This window comes from Capricornis sumatraensis, chromosome 9, assembly GCF_032405125.1.
Source record: "Capricornis sumatraensis isolate serow.1 chromosome 9, serow.2, whole genome shotgun sequence".
Classification (NCBI taxonomy): Eukaryota; Metazoa; Chordata; class Mammalia; order Artiodactyla; family Bovidae; genus Capricornis; species Capricornis sumatraensis.
The window spans coordinates 53,677,706-53,692,322 of NC_091077.1; the positions used below are offsets into that span (position 1 = coordinate 53,677,706).

Genomic DNA, 14,617 nt, shown 5'->3' on the forward strand with positions numbered 1-14,617 from the left:
CTGAGCCACCAGGAAAACCTAAGAATACTGGAGTGGGTAGCCTATCCCTTCTCCAGCTGATCTTCCTGACCCAGAAATTGAACTGGGGTCTCCTGCATTGCAGGTGGATTCTTTACCAGCTGAGCTACCAGGAAGCTCTATATTTCTACTGAGCACTTGATTTTGGAGAGAGAGTATAGATGTTACCATAAAATTTATTCAGATGTTAATGATGAATAAACATAGAGTGGTTTGCATGCTGCTAAGAAGCAATCAGCCAGAGTCAAGGGTTGCTGTATTCTATTTTGAGTCACATTTTTTTTCTTGCCATACCACGTCAAACTTGTATGTTCAAAAACAATTAAGCATAACCGAGAACAGGGGAATGCCCCCCCACACCCCGATGTCAAAGAATCTTGATAGTGTGTTGAAAATAATGAGAACTGGGCTTTACACAGAAATCCCTTGCATTCCTATACACTAATAATGAGAAAGTAGAAAAAGAAATTAAGGAAACAGTTCCATTCACCATTGCAACAAAAACAATAAAATACTTAGGAATATATCTACCTAAATAAACTAAAGACCTATATATAGAAAACTATAAAACACTGGTGAAAGAAATCAAAGAGGACACTAATAGATGGAGAAATATACCATGTTCATGGATCGGAAGAATCAATATAGTGAAAATGAGTATACTATCCAAAGCAATTTACAGATTCAATGCAATCCCTATCAAGCTACCAGCGATATTTTTCACAGAACTAGAACAAATAATTTCAAGATTTGTATGGAAATACAAAAGACCTCGAATAGCCAAAGCAATCTTGAGAAAGAAGAATGGAACTGGAGGAATCAACTTGCCTGACTTCAGGCTCTACTACAAAGCCACAGTCATCAAGACAGTATGGTACTGGCACAGAGACAGAAATATAGATCAATGGAACAAAATAGAAAGCCCAGAGATAAACCCACGCACCTATGGACACCTTATCTTTGACAAAGGAAGCAAGAATCTACAATGGAGTAAAGACAATCTCTTTAACAAGTGGTGCTGGGAAAACTGGTCAACCACTTGTAAAAGAATGAAACTAGATCACTTTCTAACACCGCACATGAAAATAAACTCAAAATGGGTTAAAGATCTAAATGTAAGACCAGAAACTATAAAACTCCTAGAGGAGAACATAGGCAAAACACTCTCCAACATAAATCACAGCAGGATCCTCTATGATCCACCTCCTAGAATTCTGGAAATAAAAGCAAAAATAAACAAATGGGATCTAATTAAAATTAAAAGCTTCCGCACAATAAAGGAAACTATAAGCAAGGTGAAAAGACAGCCTTCTGAATGGGAGAAAATAATAGCAAATGAAACAACTGACAAACAACCAATCTCAAAAATATACAAGCAACTTATGCAGCTCAATTCCAGAAAAATAAACGACCCAATCAAAAAATGGGCCAAAGAACTAAATAGACATTTCTCCAAAGAAGACATACAGATGGCTAACAAACACATGAGAAGATGCTCAACATCACTTATTATTAGAGAAATGCAAATCAAAACCACAATGAGGTACCACTTCACACCAGTCAGAATGTCTGCGATCCAAAAATCTGCAAGCAATAAATGCTGGAGAGGGTGTGGAGAAAAGGGAGCCCTCCTACACTGTTGGTGGCAATACAAACTAGTACAGCCACTATGGAAAACAGTGTGGAGATTCCTTTAAAAATTCCAAATAGAACTGCCATATGACCCAGCAATCCCACTGCTGGGCATACACACTGAGGAAACCAGAATTGAAAGAGACACATGTACCCCAGTGTTCATCGCAGCACTGTTTATAATAGGCAGGACATGGAAACAACCTAGATGTCCATCAGCAGATGAATGGATAAGAAAGCTGTAGTACATATACACAATGGAGTATTACTCAGCCGTTAAAAAGAATACATTTGAATGAGTTCTGTTGAGATGGATGAAACTGGAGCCGATTATACAGAGTGAAGCAAGCCAGAAAGGAAAACACCAATAGAGTATACTAACACATATATATGGAATTTAGAAAGATGGCAATGATGACCCTGTATGCAAGACAGCAAAAAAGACACAGATGTGTATAGCGGCCTTGTGGACTCAGAGGGAGAGGGAGAGGGTGGGATGAATTGGGAGAATGGCATTGAAACATGTATACTATCATATAAGAATCGAATTACCAGTCTATGTCTGATGCAGGATACAGCATGCTTGGGGCTGGTGCACGGGGATGACCCAGAGGGATGTTATGGGGAGGGAGGTGGGGGGGGGGGTTCATGTTTGGGATCGCATGTACACCCGTGGTGGATTCATGTCAATGTATGGCAAAACCAATACAGTATTGTAAAGTAAAATAAAGTAAAAATAAAAATTAAAAAAAAAAAAAGTAGTTCCAGATTCTCTGAGATGACAGTGTGGTGCCTGTTCCACATAACCCAGTCAGGCATTTGCGAAACAGAAAAGCTGGTTTAGATGTTAGTATTCTTGCCTGGAGAATCCCAGGGATGGCGGAGCCTGGTGGGCTGTTGTCTGTGGGGTCGCACAGAGTCAGACACGACTGAACCGACTTAGCAGCAGCAGCAGCAGCATACACTTGAATGGCCTGCACCAGAACAGAGAAAGTTCTAGGTACACCCTCTGGCCAAGTGTGTGTGGTGTTGCTTGTTTGTGACTGCTTTATGGCCACTGAGTGTTAAAAGGCCTCCATACCTGCTGGGAGCAGCTGGAGAAAGGGTAGGAAGCAGCTGAAAGAAGTTAGGCATTTCAAGCTGTGCAGTTGTGATGAGAGTTTAGTTGGACTGAGAGACCAAGAGTCAGTGGTGATCCAGAGGAGCCAGAACTGAATCTTCCCATTTTTAAAATGCCCTGAGGATTGTTAGAGATCCTCAAAGAAAAATAAATAGAAATTAAAAAAATCTGAAACCCTCAAGGTGGGTATTGAATCATTGAGGTTATTCATCTCTGGTGGATGCTTCACTTTGTCCCTCTGGTTCCACCCTCTTCTCTTCCCACCCCATGAAGTTCAGTCTTTGTCCCTAAGGCAAGGAGAAGTACAGCTGGAATGCGTGTGTTCAAGTTGTAACCTTGACTTTCTGCCTTCTAACAAATTTAAACCAATTTTGTTGCTGGAGTTAGTTATTTATTTTATAGCATTTCTGGAGTACTTTGTATTATCTTTGATACTTAACAATGATTTTTTTTGGTCCTGTGAGGTTCTATGGCAGTTCTTTGTCATATAATCATTCAGAAATCTACATATAGACCTGCCCTCATGGTTGTAAGTGGGAGTTGGTTAGAGCTGGTGGTAGGACACACAGACTCCTGTTCTCAGTGTGCTATGTTCTTGGTCTCTGGCAGCTCTAGATTTAAAATCTCTTGTGGAGAAGAGTAGATGGTGCTACTCATCTGCCTGCCAGTGCAGGAGACATAAGAGATGTGGGTTTGATCCCTGGGCTGGGAAGATACCCTGGAGAAGGGCATGGCAGCCCCCTCTGGTGTTCTTACCTGGAGATTCCCATGGACAGAGGAGCATAGTGGGCTATAGTCCATAGGTTGCAAAATGTTGGATACGACTGAAGCGACTTAGCCTGCATGCATGCTGAATCCAGTAAGGAGTATTTATTTAGGTTTGAAGAAATCTTTTGGCACCCAGAGGAGGTCTAAGATTCCACATAAATTCTCTCTTCTCACTTACGACACTGTCCTATTTTAAAATATAACAAGAAGGGAAAGTTAACTTGGTACAAGAGGTTTGTCTGTTTCATTCCTGTTTTCTCAGGTTCAAACTTATCCGAGGATATGCCTGAGCTATTGTTCCTCTGGTCCACTACTTAACAGTCAGCTTTCTTTCTAAGTTTTAGTTTCGGGGTTGGTTCTGCTGGGAAACCTGGTGCTTACTTCTCTCATTATCTACTCTGTTTGCCCTGTATGTCCCAGGCGTCTGGTTCAAAGGGAAGATATTTTGTGTACTTTTTAAAGCACTCTTGAAACACTTTTAAAAATTGATTTCCTTTAGCTGTAGAGGAAGAGTTAAGACATTTTGTATTTAATCCCGACTAGAAATGCATTGGCGAAGGGGTGGGGGGGGGGAGGTCTTGGAAGGAAGAAAAGAAACTCCAAACCTCCATGCAAATGATTGCCAGGGTTCATCCAAATCACAGACCTCTTGGGTCAGTTTCAGACCTCAGAGGGAACCTAAAAATTTTAGGTAGCTCTGCACATATTTTTGTTGTTCCAGCTTAAATCTACTGTAAAAATTAGATGTTTTCTATTTGGAATGTGGAATAAAGCATACAGTCTGGAGTCATGTGCTTCAAAGCACAGTTACACTCACCTGGGGAGCTTGTTTACGTGGACAGTGCTGGGCCCCACCCTTAGTCTTTTAAATTGGACTCTGCCTGGGAATCTGCATTTCTGATTTACTTCCCAGGTAAACCAGATGCAATCTTTTGAGAATCACTGGGCTCGAGAATGGCCATATGAAGCAGTTTTCTAGGAGGGATAAATGATTTTGGGAGGAATGGATTAGAATTTAAGAGGCTATTAGAAATAAAGAAGAAGAAACTCAAAGCAACAAGTTCAAAAAGTAGATTTTACTTACATAATGTAATTACAAAAAAAAAATTCAATTTTGATTTCCTGTGTCTCTACAATTCTCCTTTCACTAAACTGGGTGTTCAGCAAATGATTTTGTTCTAAGGTCACGCACAAAGAATTTTTAATAATAAAGAAAATCGCCCGCAACTGGCTGTTGCACCTTGTGGAAATCTTTTAACCTCTTTAAGCCTGGTTTCCTGACTTCCCCTTCCAATCATGTGAGTCTCTGTTTTCATCAGGTAGGAAGGGGGCAAAAAAAAAAAAAAAAATCCCCAGTCTTATAAATGTAGAAGGAAATAAGATTTGATGAGTAATAAAGACTAATTTCATGGTCATTCCCTGATGTTTACATATTATTATGATTCCAAGTATGTTGACTATCCCCACACATACCATTCACAGTGGCTCACTGGAACTTTATTACAGTGTTTATGCTGCATGGGAGGATTCTAGAGTGCTCTCCTTACATCCAGAGTGGCTATTAACAATACCTTTTCACAGCTAGTTTTCCCAAAACACTTACTGAGACATAAATCTTAGTCTCTTTTCTTTTTTGAAGCAACTATTCCTTCATTCCTAGGGTGTTTTCAGGGAACCCTTTTCTTGCTTTTCCAAAGAAGTACTATATCATTTGAGATGCTTTGGGCTGCAAGAAACAGAAAATCCAGTTTACAGTGGCTTATGCAATACAAGGGAATCTATTGTCTCATTACACAAAATAAGTCCAGAGGGTTGGTTAATTTCTTGGCTCATGAAGTGCTTGTATTATTTCCATGGCCCTGGTCACAGCCAACTTCACTGTGTTGGCTAGCCGCTCTCAAGATCATTAAGATGTTACATTGCATTTCTGCATATGAGTATGAGTGGTTGTCCAGGGGCAGAAAGGCATTGCAGTTGACCTCTGAACGACATGGGTTTGAACTGTGTGGGTTCATTTATATATGAATTTTTTTTTTACTAAATATGCACTATTTATATGCATAATGCAATATGGTTGAATGCATGGAATATTGTGGGGCAGATGCTTCGCATACAAGTGAGACTTCGTCAAAATATGTAGACTCCATTGCCACAAATTATCCAGGGTTGACCATCTAGTGTGAGTACCTCCAGGCATCCCTGCAAGTTATCACGGATTTATTTACATTTCCTTAATCTTCATGCAGAGTGAGTTGGGTTTCTGTAAAGATCAGTCGGTTCAGTTCAGTTCAGTCGCTCAGTCGTGTCCAACTCTTTGCGACCCCATGAATCACAGCACACCAGGCCTCCCTGTCCATCACCAACTCCCTGAGTTCATTCAGATTCACGTCCATCAAGTCAGTGATGCCATCCAGCCATCTCATCCTCGGTTGTCCCCTTCTCCTCCTGCCCCCAATCCCTCCCAGCATCAAGGTCTTTTCCAATGAGTCAACTCTTCACATGAGGTGGCCAAAGTACTGGAGTTTCAGCTTTAGCATCATTCCTTCGAAAGAAATCCCAGGGCTGATCTCCTTCAGAATGGACTGGTTGGATCTCCTTGCAGTCCAAGGGACTCTCAAGAGTCTTCTCCAACACCACACTTCAAAAGCATCAATTCTTCAGCGCTCAGCCTTCTTCACAGTCCAACTCTCACATCCATACATGACCACAGGAAAAACCATAGTCTTGACTAGACAGACCTTAGTCGGCAAAGTAATGTCTCTGCTTTTGAATATGCTATCTAGGTTGGTCATAACTTTTCTTCCAAAGAGTCGGCGTCTTTTAATTTCATGGCTGCAGTCACCATCTGCAGTGATTTTGGAGCCCCCAAAAATAAAGTCAGCCACTGTTTCGCCATCTATTTCCTATGAAGTGATGGGACTGGATGCCATGATCTTCGTTTTCCAAATGTTGAGCTTTAAGCCAACTTTTTCACTCTCCACCTTCACTTTCATCAAGAGGCTTTTTAGTTCCTCTTCACTTTCTGCTATAAGGATGGTGTCATCTGCATCTCTGAGGTTATTGATATTTCTCCTGGCAATCTTGATTCCAGCTTGTGTTTCTTCCAGTCCAGCATTTCTCATGATGTACTCTGCATAAAAGTTAAATAAGCAGGGTGACAACATACAGCCTTGACGTACTCCTTTTCCTATTTGGAACCAGTCTGTTGTTCCATGTGCAGTTCTAACTGTTGCTTCCTGACCTGCATACAGACTTCTCAAGAGGCAAGTCAGGTGGTCTGGTATTCCCATCTCCCTCAGAATTTTCCACAGTTTATCATGATCCACACAGTCAAAGGCTTTGGCCTAGTCAATAAAGCAGAAATAAATGTTTTTCTGGAACTCTCTTGCTTTTTCCATGATCCAGTGGATGTTGGCAATTTGATCTCTGGTTCCTCTGCCTTTTCTAAAACCAGCTTGAACATCAGGAAGTTCACGGTTCACGTATTGCTGAAGCCTGGCTTGGAGAATTTGGAGCATTACTTTACTAGCATGTGAGATGAGTGCAATTGTGTGGTAGTTTGAGCATTCTTTGGCATTGCCTTTCTTTGAGATTGGAATGAAAACTGACCTTTTCCAGTCCTGTGGCCACTGCTGAGTTTTCCAAATTTGCTGGCATATTGAGTGCAGCACTTTCACAGCATCATCTTTTAGGATTTGAAATAGCTCAACTGGAATTCCATCACCTCCACTAGCTTTGTTCATAGTGATGGTTTCTAAGGCCCATTTGACTCTACATTTCAGGATGTCTGGCTCTAGATGAGTGATCACACCATCATGATTATCTGGGTCATGAAGATCTTTTTTCTGTAGTTCTTCTGTGTATTCTTGCCACCTCTTCTTAATATCTTCTGCTTCTGTTAGGTCCCTACCATTTCTGTCCTTTATCGAGCCCATCTTTGCATGAAATGTTCCCTTCGTATCTCTAATTTTCTTGAAGAGATCTCTAGTCTTTCCCATTCTGTTCTTTTCCTCTGTTTCTTTGCATTGATCGCTGAAGAAGGCTTTCTTTGGAAACTCTATTCTTTGGAACTCTGCATTCAGATGCTTATATCTCTCCTTTTCTCCTTTGCTTTTTGCCTCTCTTCTTTTCACAGCTATTTGTAAGGCCTCCCCAGACAGCCATTTTGCTTTTTTGCATTTGTTTTCCATGGGGATGGTCTTGATCCCTTTCTCCTGTACAATGTCACGAACCTCATTCCATAGTTCATCAGTCACTCTAGCTGTCAGATCTAGGCCCTTAAATCTATTTCTCACTTCCGCTGTATAATCATAAGGGATTTTATTTAGGTCATACCTGAATGGTCTAGCGGTTTTCCCTACTTTCTTCAATTTAAGTCTGAATTTGGCAATAAGGAGTTCATGATCTTAGCCACAGTCAGCTCCTGGTCTGGTTTTTGTTGACTGTATAGAGCTTCTCCATCTTTGGCTGCAAAGAATATAATCAATCTGATTTCAGTGTTGACCATCTGGTGATGCCCATGTGTAGAGTCTTCTCTTGTGTTGGAAGAGGGTGTTTGCTATAACCAGTGCATTGTCTTGGCAAAACTCTATTAGTCTTTGCCCTGCTTCATTCCGCATTCCAAGACCAAATTTGCCTGTTACTCCAGGTGTTTCTTGACTTCCTACTTTTTGCATTCCAGTCCCCTATAATGAAAAGGACATCTTTTTTGGGTGTTAGTTCTAAAAGGTCTTGTAGGTCTTCATAGAACTGTTCAACTTCAGCTTATTCAGCGTTACTGGTTTGGGGCATAGACTTGGATTACCATGATGTTGAATGGTTTGCCTTGCAAAGGAACAGAGGTCATTCTGTTGTTTTTGAGATTGCATCCAGGTACTGCATTTCGGGCTCTTTTGTTGACCATGATGGCTACTCCATTTCTTCTGAGGGATTCCTGCCCACGGTAGTAGATATAATGGTCATCTGAATTAAATTCACTCAACAGTCCATTTTAGCTCGCTGATTCCTAGAATGTCGACATTCACTCTTCCATCTCTTGTTTGACCACTTCCAATTTGCCTTGATTTATGGGCCTGACATTCCAGGTTCCTATGCAATATTGCTCTTTACAACATCTGACCTTGCTTCTATCACCAGTCACATCCACAGCTGGGTATTGTTTCTGCTTTGGCTCCATCCCTTCATTCTTTCTGGAGTTATTTCTCCACTGATCTCTAGTAGCGTGTTGGCCACCTACTGACCTGGGGAGTTCCTCTTTCAGTATCCTATCATTTTGCCTTTTCATACTCTTCATGGGGTTCTCAAGGCAAGAATACTGAAGTGGTTTGCCATTCCCTTCTCCAGTGGACCACCATGACCTCTCCACCATGACCTGCCTGTCTTGGGTAGCCCTGTGGGCATGGCTTAGTTTCATTGAGTTAGACAAGGCTGTGGTCCTAGTGTGATTAGATTGACTAGTTTTCTGTGAGTATGGTTTCAGTGTGTCTGCCCTCTGATGCCCTCTTGCAACACCTACCATCTTACTTCGGTTTCTCTTACCTTGGGCGTGGGGTATCTCTTCATGGCTGCTCCAGCAAAGTGCAGCCGGTGCTCCTTACCTTGGACGAAGAGTATCTCCTCACCACCGCCCTTCCTGACCTTCAACGTGGGATAGCTCCTCTAGGCCCTCCTGCACCCGCGCAGCCACCGCTGCTTGGATGTGGGATTGCTCCTCCCGCCTGCCGCCCCTGGCCTCAGGCATGGGGTGGCTCCTACCAGCCACCGCTCCTGACCTCGGATGCGGGGTAGCTCCTCTCGGACGTTCCTGCACCATTGCAGCCTGGCACTCTCAGCCGCTGCCCCTGACCTTGGATGTGGGGTAACTCCTCTTGGCTGCCGCCCTTCGGGCATAGAGTCCTCCCAGCTTCTGCCCCTGACCTCGGACGTGGGGTAGCTCCTCTCGGCCATGCTTAGTGCGCCAGTTGCAGCCACTGGCAAAGATGCCTGTGGTTATAAAGAAAATCATTGTTAGGCCTTAGCACCAAGGAGGTTGGACCCTGGTAGTTAACTAGCATTTCTGAAGTTCTCAAGGTTAAAATGTAAAGAAGTGGATACTTGACGTTAGCATATATCTTACAGATACTCTGCTATTCCTTCTTCTTTCACCCCAAATCTAGAAGATTTAGCTTCTTGAAGAGCTGTTGAACACATGAGCAGTGCTTTCCATTTCCTTGCCATCAAGGCTAGTCCAAACAAAATAGGTGTGGAATTTTATAAAGCACATTTAAAAGGAAACAGTACTTTTGAGATGATGGCTTTCTAAGATGAAAAGCTCCTGTGAGCTTCTCTGGCAGCCTTTCCTCAGACATACACCCTGGCTTCAGAACCTTCTTCTCTCTAGTAACCACTAGATACCCACTGCTGCTGGCGCAGAATTGCCAGGCTGCTGGGCCACGGGTGATGTGGCCTGAGAACCCCACAGAGCCACATTGGCCACATTCTCCAGGCCTCTTTGGCTTCTGCCTCACTGACTGCTATCCCGAACAGATCGTTCCGGTGATTTTAACCCCTCACCATCTTATGAATTCATCCAGTTTCCTTCGTGTCCATTACTGCCAGCCTAGGTCAAGCTATCGTCATCTCTTCCCTAGACTGCTTCCCAGCTTGCTCTGGCTGGTGGAGCTCTGGCTCCCTGCCAGGCCACAGAATGCATGCTCTGTGGCTGGGGAAACTTGGAACACTGCAGATCCCAACATGTGATTCCCCTGCTTAAAAAAGACTTCAAAGGCAGCTTCCCCCTGCTCTTAAGACAGAACTCTGGATATGGCCTCCCAAGGCCTTCTCTGGACTGGGACTTTCAGACTTTGCAGCCTTATCTTCATCGCTTGTGATCACATTGCATCTCTACTGCCTGGCGCACAGTGAACATGCATGAGTATTTGTTGGGTAGAAGCATGCAGCACCCCCCATCTCAACCTTCTCCTTCCCCACCCTGTGTTAGGAAAGGTCCCTCCCCAGCTTCTGCCAGCCAGAATCTCCCTTTTTCTTTAGCCTCAGCTCCCACGCTGCTGCCTATAGGAATCGTTTCTGCCTCAAGTACCCTCGTGTTGTCCTGAACTCCCATAGCCTCTGCTTATTCCTCTTTTAATGTGTATCACGTTCACCCTGGGGGACAGTTTACAGGGTGTGCAGCTTCTCACTCCTGCTAGGTCATAAGCTGTCAGGGGACAGGAAGTCTGTCTTCCTTTATCTTTGTGTCTTACCTAGAAGTTGCAAACAAGGGCCTCCAGCCAGAGCAGCCCACACATGTGCTTTATTTGGTATTGTTGTCCCACACATTGCTGTTTTTAAAATTTGGACAGGTTTCCAGCATTTTTAACAGGGGTCATTTTACTTGGAAAACTTCAGATCTTCTTGTGAGCAGTTGGCTGGAACTGAGTGAGAGCTACACCCTATCCCTTGGGCATGCCTTCTTCAGTTTGCCTAGTTCAGAGATTGAAGGCAAAAGGAGAAGCTGGTGGCAGAGGATGAGATGGTTAAATAGCATCCCTGACCCAACGGACATGAATTTGAATAAACCCTGAGAGAGAGTGGAGGACAGAGGAGCCTGGCATGCTACAGTTCCGGCTGTGTCCAGCTCTTTGATTGCAAAGAGTTGCAACTTTGCAATCAAAGAGTTGGACAGAACTTTGCAACTGAATAATAACAACAATAGTCCCTATTGTGCCTGGCCTATTTCTTTCCTGCCCCCTACCTGCCTGACCCTGGGCAGACACTTGGATGTTCAGTCATTGGCCTGACTATCTGCTCATCCCAAAAGAGGACCTTGATATTTGGTGATCCCATAATGAACAAGCAGAAATGAGCTGGCAAAAGTGTTTCCCTGACCAGTTCTGTTTTAATCTTGAAAGATTTATTGTTTTTGATAGATTGGAGGTCCCTGGAAGAAGTAGGAGATACTGCTTCCAGGCCTGTTTATGTGTATGGGGCAGGGAAGAGAGTGCATTTTTTTAAGACTAAGAATGGAATTCTCAAAGGACCTTCTCTAGCTATTTTTGGTGGAGCCAAAGGAAAATCTATTTAAAGGGCCACTACAAAGAGGACAAGCACATATTTTGAAGCAAACAGGCATTAGCACTTTAGCACTTTAAATTAATGGAAATGCAGGTGACGTCAGAACTCAAGCCTTACTCAGCCTACTTGCCAGACGTCACTTACTTTCAACCCAGGAATTTCTCTCTTTTGTGACCTTCCAGCCTTCAGGGTTAGAGAAGGAAAGATACAAGTTCAGATGTTTTGCTTTAAAAAAAAATATCAACAAAATTTCTGAATTCAAGGAACTGAGTCTTTCACATCATAAGAAATACCCATTCTGAAAGGGGAAATGCTTGGCTTCAAGCTGTTAATGCTCAGTAGTCTTAGAGCTTCTTTGATTTAGTTCTCTTGTTTGTTTTGATTTGTTCCACTTCTGTTTGGGTTAATTTTCTCAGAGACTTTCCTGGTTTTTGATACACCTCTGATGCTTCCTCTTCTGAACCCCTGGAGTCACCTATGGAGTTCCTTTTCAAATTCAGGGAGGAGCAAAGGAGAGGATGCTGTCTTCCTCTCAGTGGCTGCCCCCTATTATTTCAGGATCTTATGGAAGTGAGAGTATTATCAAGCGTGAACACAACTTTGTTTCTTTTTTGTCAGCCCTTACCAGAGCCAGATTTCTTCCCATCCTTCCTTCTTCTTTCTTTCTCCCTTCCTTCCTTTTCTAATTTTGAGTCCCCTCTCTCTTTCTCTTGATGAGTCTAGCTAAGGTTTGTCTTTTCTATTTACCTTTTTAAAAGCCAGCTCTTAGTTTCATTGATCTTTTTTCTTTGTCTTTTTAATCTCTCTTTCATGTATCTCCGCTCTTATGAGCCAGCTTTCTTACGTGCTGGCCCCAGGGGTTGGTTTCATTAAAGGTCTCTCTTTGGCTCAGCGTCAGTGACTGATTCACTGGCACTGTTTTGTGCACTGAAGCCCTCTCTCACCGCATCCTCTTTGCATTGCACAGTGAACATTATCTCTGATACTTATTTTCTTACACTGACTGGTTTTTCAACGAACTCCTGACTGTTGTGGCTCAAACAGGGCAGCTGCAGTGAGGCAACTGGCAGACTTTGGGGTAACTGTAGTTCGTCTAAGGTGCTTGAGCACAGTGGTGAAGAGAGAACATTCTGGAGCCAGACTACCTAGTTTTACCCATCTCTTCTGAAACCTTGTGTGAATGTCTTCACTGATTTATGACCAAGTTTTCTCATCTGGACTTCCCTGGTGGCTCAGATGGTAAAGGGTCTGTCTACAATGCAGGAAACCTGGGTTCAATCCCTGGGTAGGGAAGAATCCCTGGAGAAGGAAATGGCAACCCACTCCAGTACTCTTGCCTCTTGCTGTTGCAGGGCTGATTTCATCTCAGAAGCAGCTGTCTTTGCTGCAGTTTAATAACTCTTAATTTCCTGGAGGGGGAACAACACGTTATATCATGAGGACTCATCTTAGTCTGCACGATCTGGAAATTCCCAGTCTTCTTTGTGATCTTCTAAATGTTTCTCTTTGTGGGAGAGTCTGACTTATCTTCTTGCTTAGCGTGACTGCTTCTCAGATGCCATTCCCAGATTAAAGTCTCATCCAGTGTGAGAATGGTTCTCTCTGCCTCCAATTTCCCCCTCTATGCAGTCTTCATGTGGGTTTCCTTCCCTGAGTCTGTAAAATCTGTAATGAAGTATTAATCTGAGCTCTAAGGACAGTTGTATATATGTTTGTCTTCATTCCATCTTGGTAGACACTTTGACTGTTTAACTCAAAAGAGGGTCTGAAGAAACATTAAGGCAATTTGAATTTCGGTATCAATCCTTCCTGCTTTCTCCCATGGATTGAAATGCTGTTCTTTCAGCAGTTTAGCATGCTGGTTTAGTGCTACCAGTTAGGTATCATAAGTATAAATCAATATGTCTTGGTTCTTTCAGTAAGTGGTAGAGGAACCCATCATATTTGGCTGGTTGGTCCATTGCAAGCGACTCTTATATACTTGGAGATGCATAGTCTGATAGAACAGAATCAGTTTCATTAAAGTCAGACTTTCAGTGAGAAATTGGGGTAACCTTAAGGCCTCAAGGAAGAACTGGTGTATTAGATCTTTGCCTGTAAACAACAAAAGTCAACTGTCGCTAGTTTTTAAAAAGAAGGGAATTTACTGGCAGTCCTCTGGGAGTAACCGAAAACAGAGTTGAGCTATCAGCTGTTGGAACACAACCTCAAGGGCAGTTACGTGCCTTGCATCCTGCTTCATGTCCCTGTGCCGTTTTACTCTTCTGTAGGTGATTCTCTCAGATCTCGCTTCCTGTTTCATTGACAGAATAGGTACGACAGGAGAATGTCTGCAGTCCATGACACCTGTGCCCATGTTTCTACTTTCCCTCCATTGTGTGCTAGAGGAACGCTCGGCGTTCCTCCCTAAAGGTAGTTCCATCACTGGGGCAGAAGAGCTGATCCGCAGTTGCATCCAGAAGGGTTTGGCTCCAATAGTTTTCCCCTCTGTCTCCTTGGCGGCTCGTTTTCAGTCTCGTTTTCTGTACCGCAAGACTTTAATCCTTAGAACTGCTCTGCCCACTCTCCTCTCTCTCTGCAGTGAGGTCTTGCTCTAGAATTGCAGCCTGCAGCTCCAGTGCTCCCTACCCATGACCACTGCTGATATTTTCTTCCATAGCATGTATCACCATCTAATATAGTATGTGTTTGACTTATTTATTGTTGTTTTCTTTGCACGGAAGTGTAAACAGTTTGAGGTTGAAAATTTGTCTGTCACCACACTGCTTGCAGTGAAGCTTTGCGTATTTGTCGAATAATGAATGAACTAAAGGGTAGAAAATGTCCAGGGAACTCATGCTGGCCCTGGAGCACTACTTTTTGAATGTCTCACCTCTGACCACCTTTTCTTCTTATGGTTCCACTACAGGTTAATGTTTCTAATAAAGAGAGTGCAGTGACCTCCCTTGTGTAACGCACTCAACTTCTGTGGTGAGGCAGTAACCGGGTACTCAGCTAACATTCTTGTTAGAACCGCATGTCATGGGA

The 14,617-nt window shown here is 43.1% G+C and overlaps 1 protein-coding gene across 2 annotated transcripts in view; it reads left to right on the forward strand.

Annotated features, from left to right (window-relative positions):
- Positions 1-14,617, forward strand: part of ARHGAP26 (Rho GTPase activating protein 26) — a 474,825-nt gene that overhangs the window by 310,031 nt on the left and 150,177 nt on the right. The gene's annotated exons all lie outside the window — the stretch shown is intronic.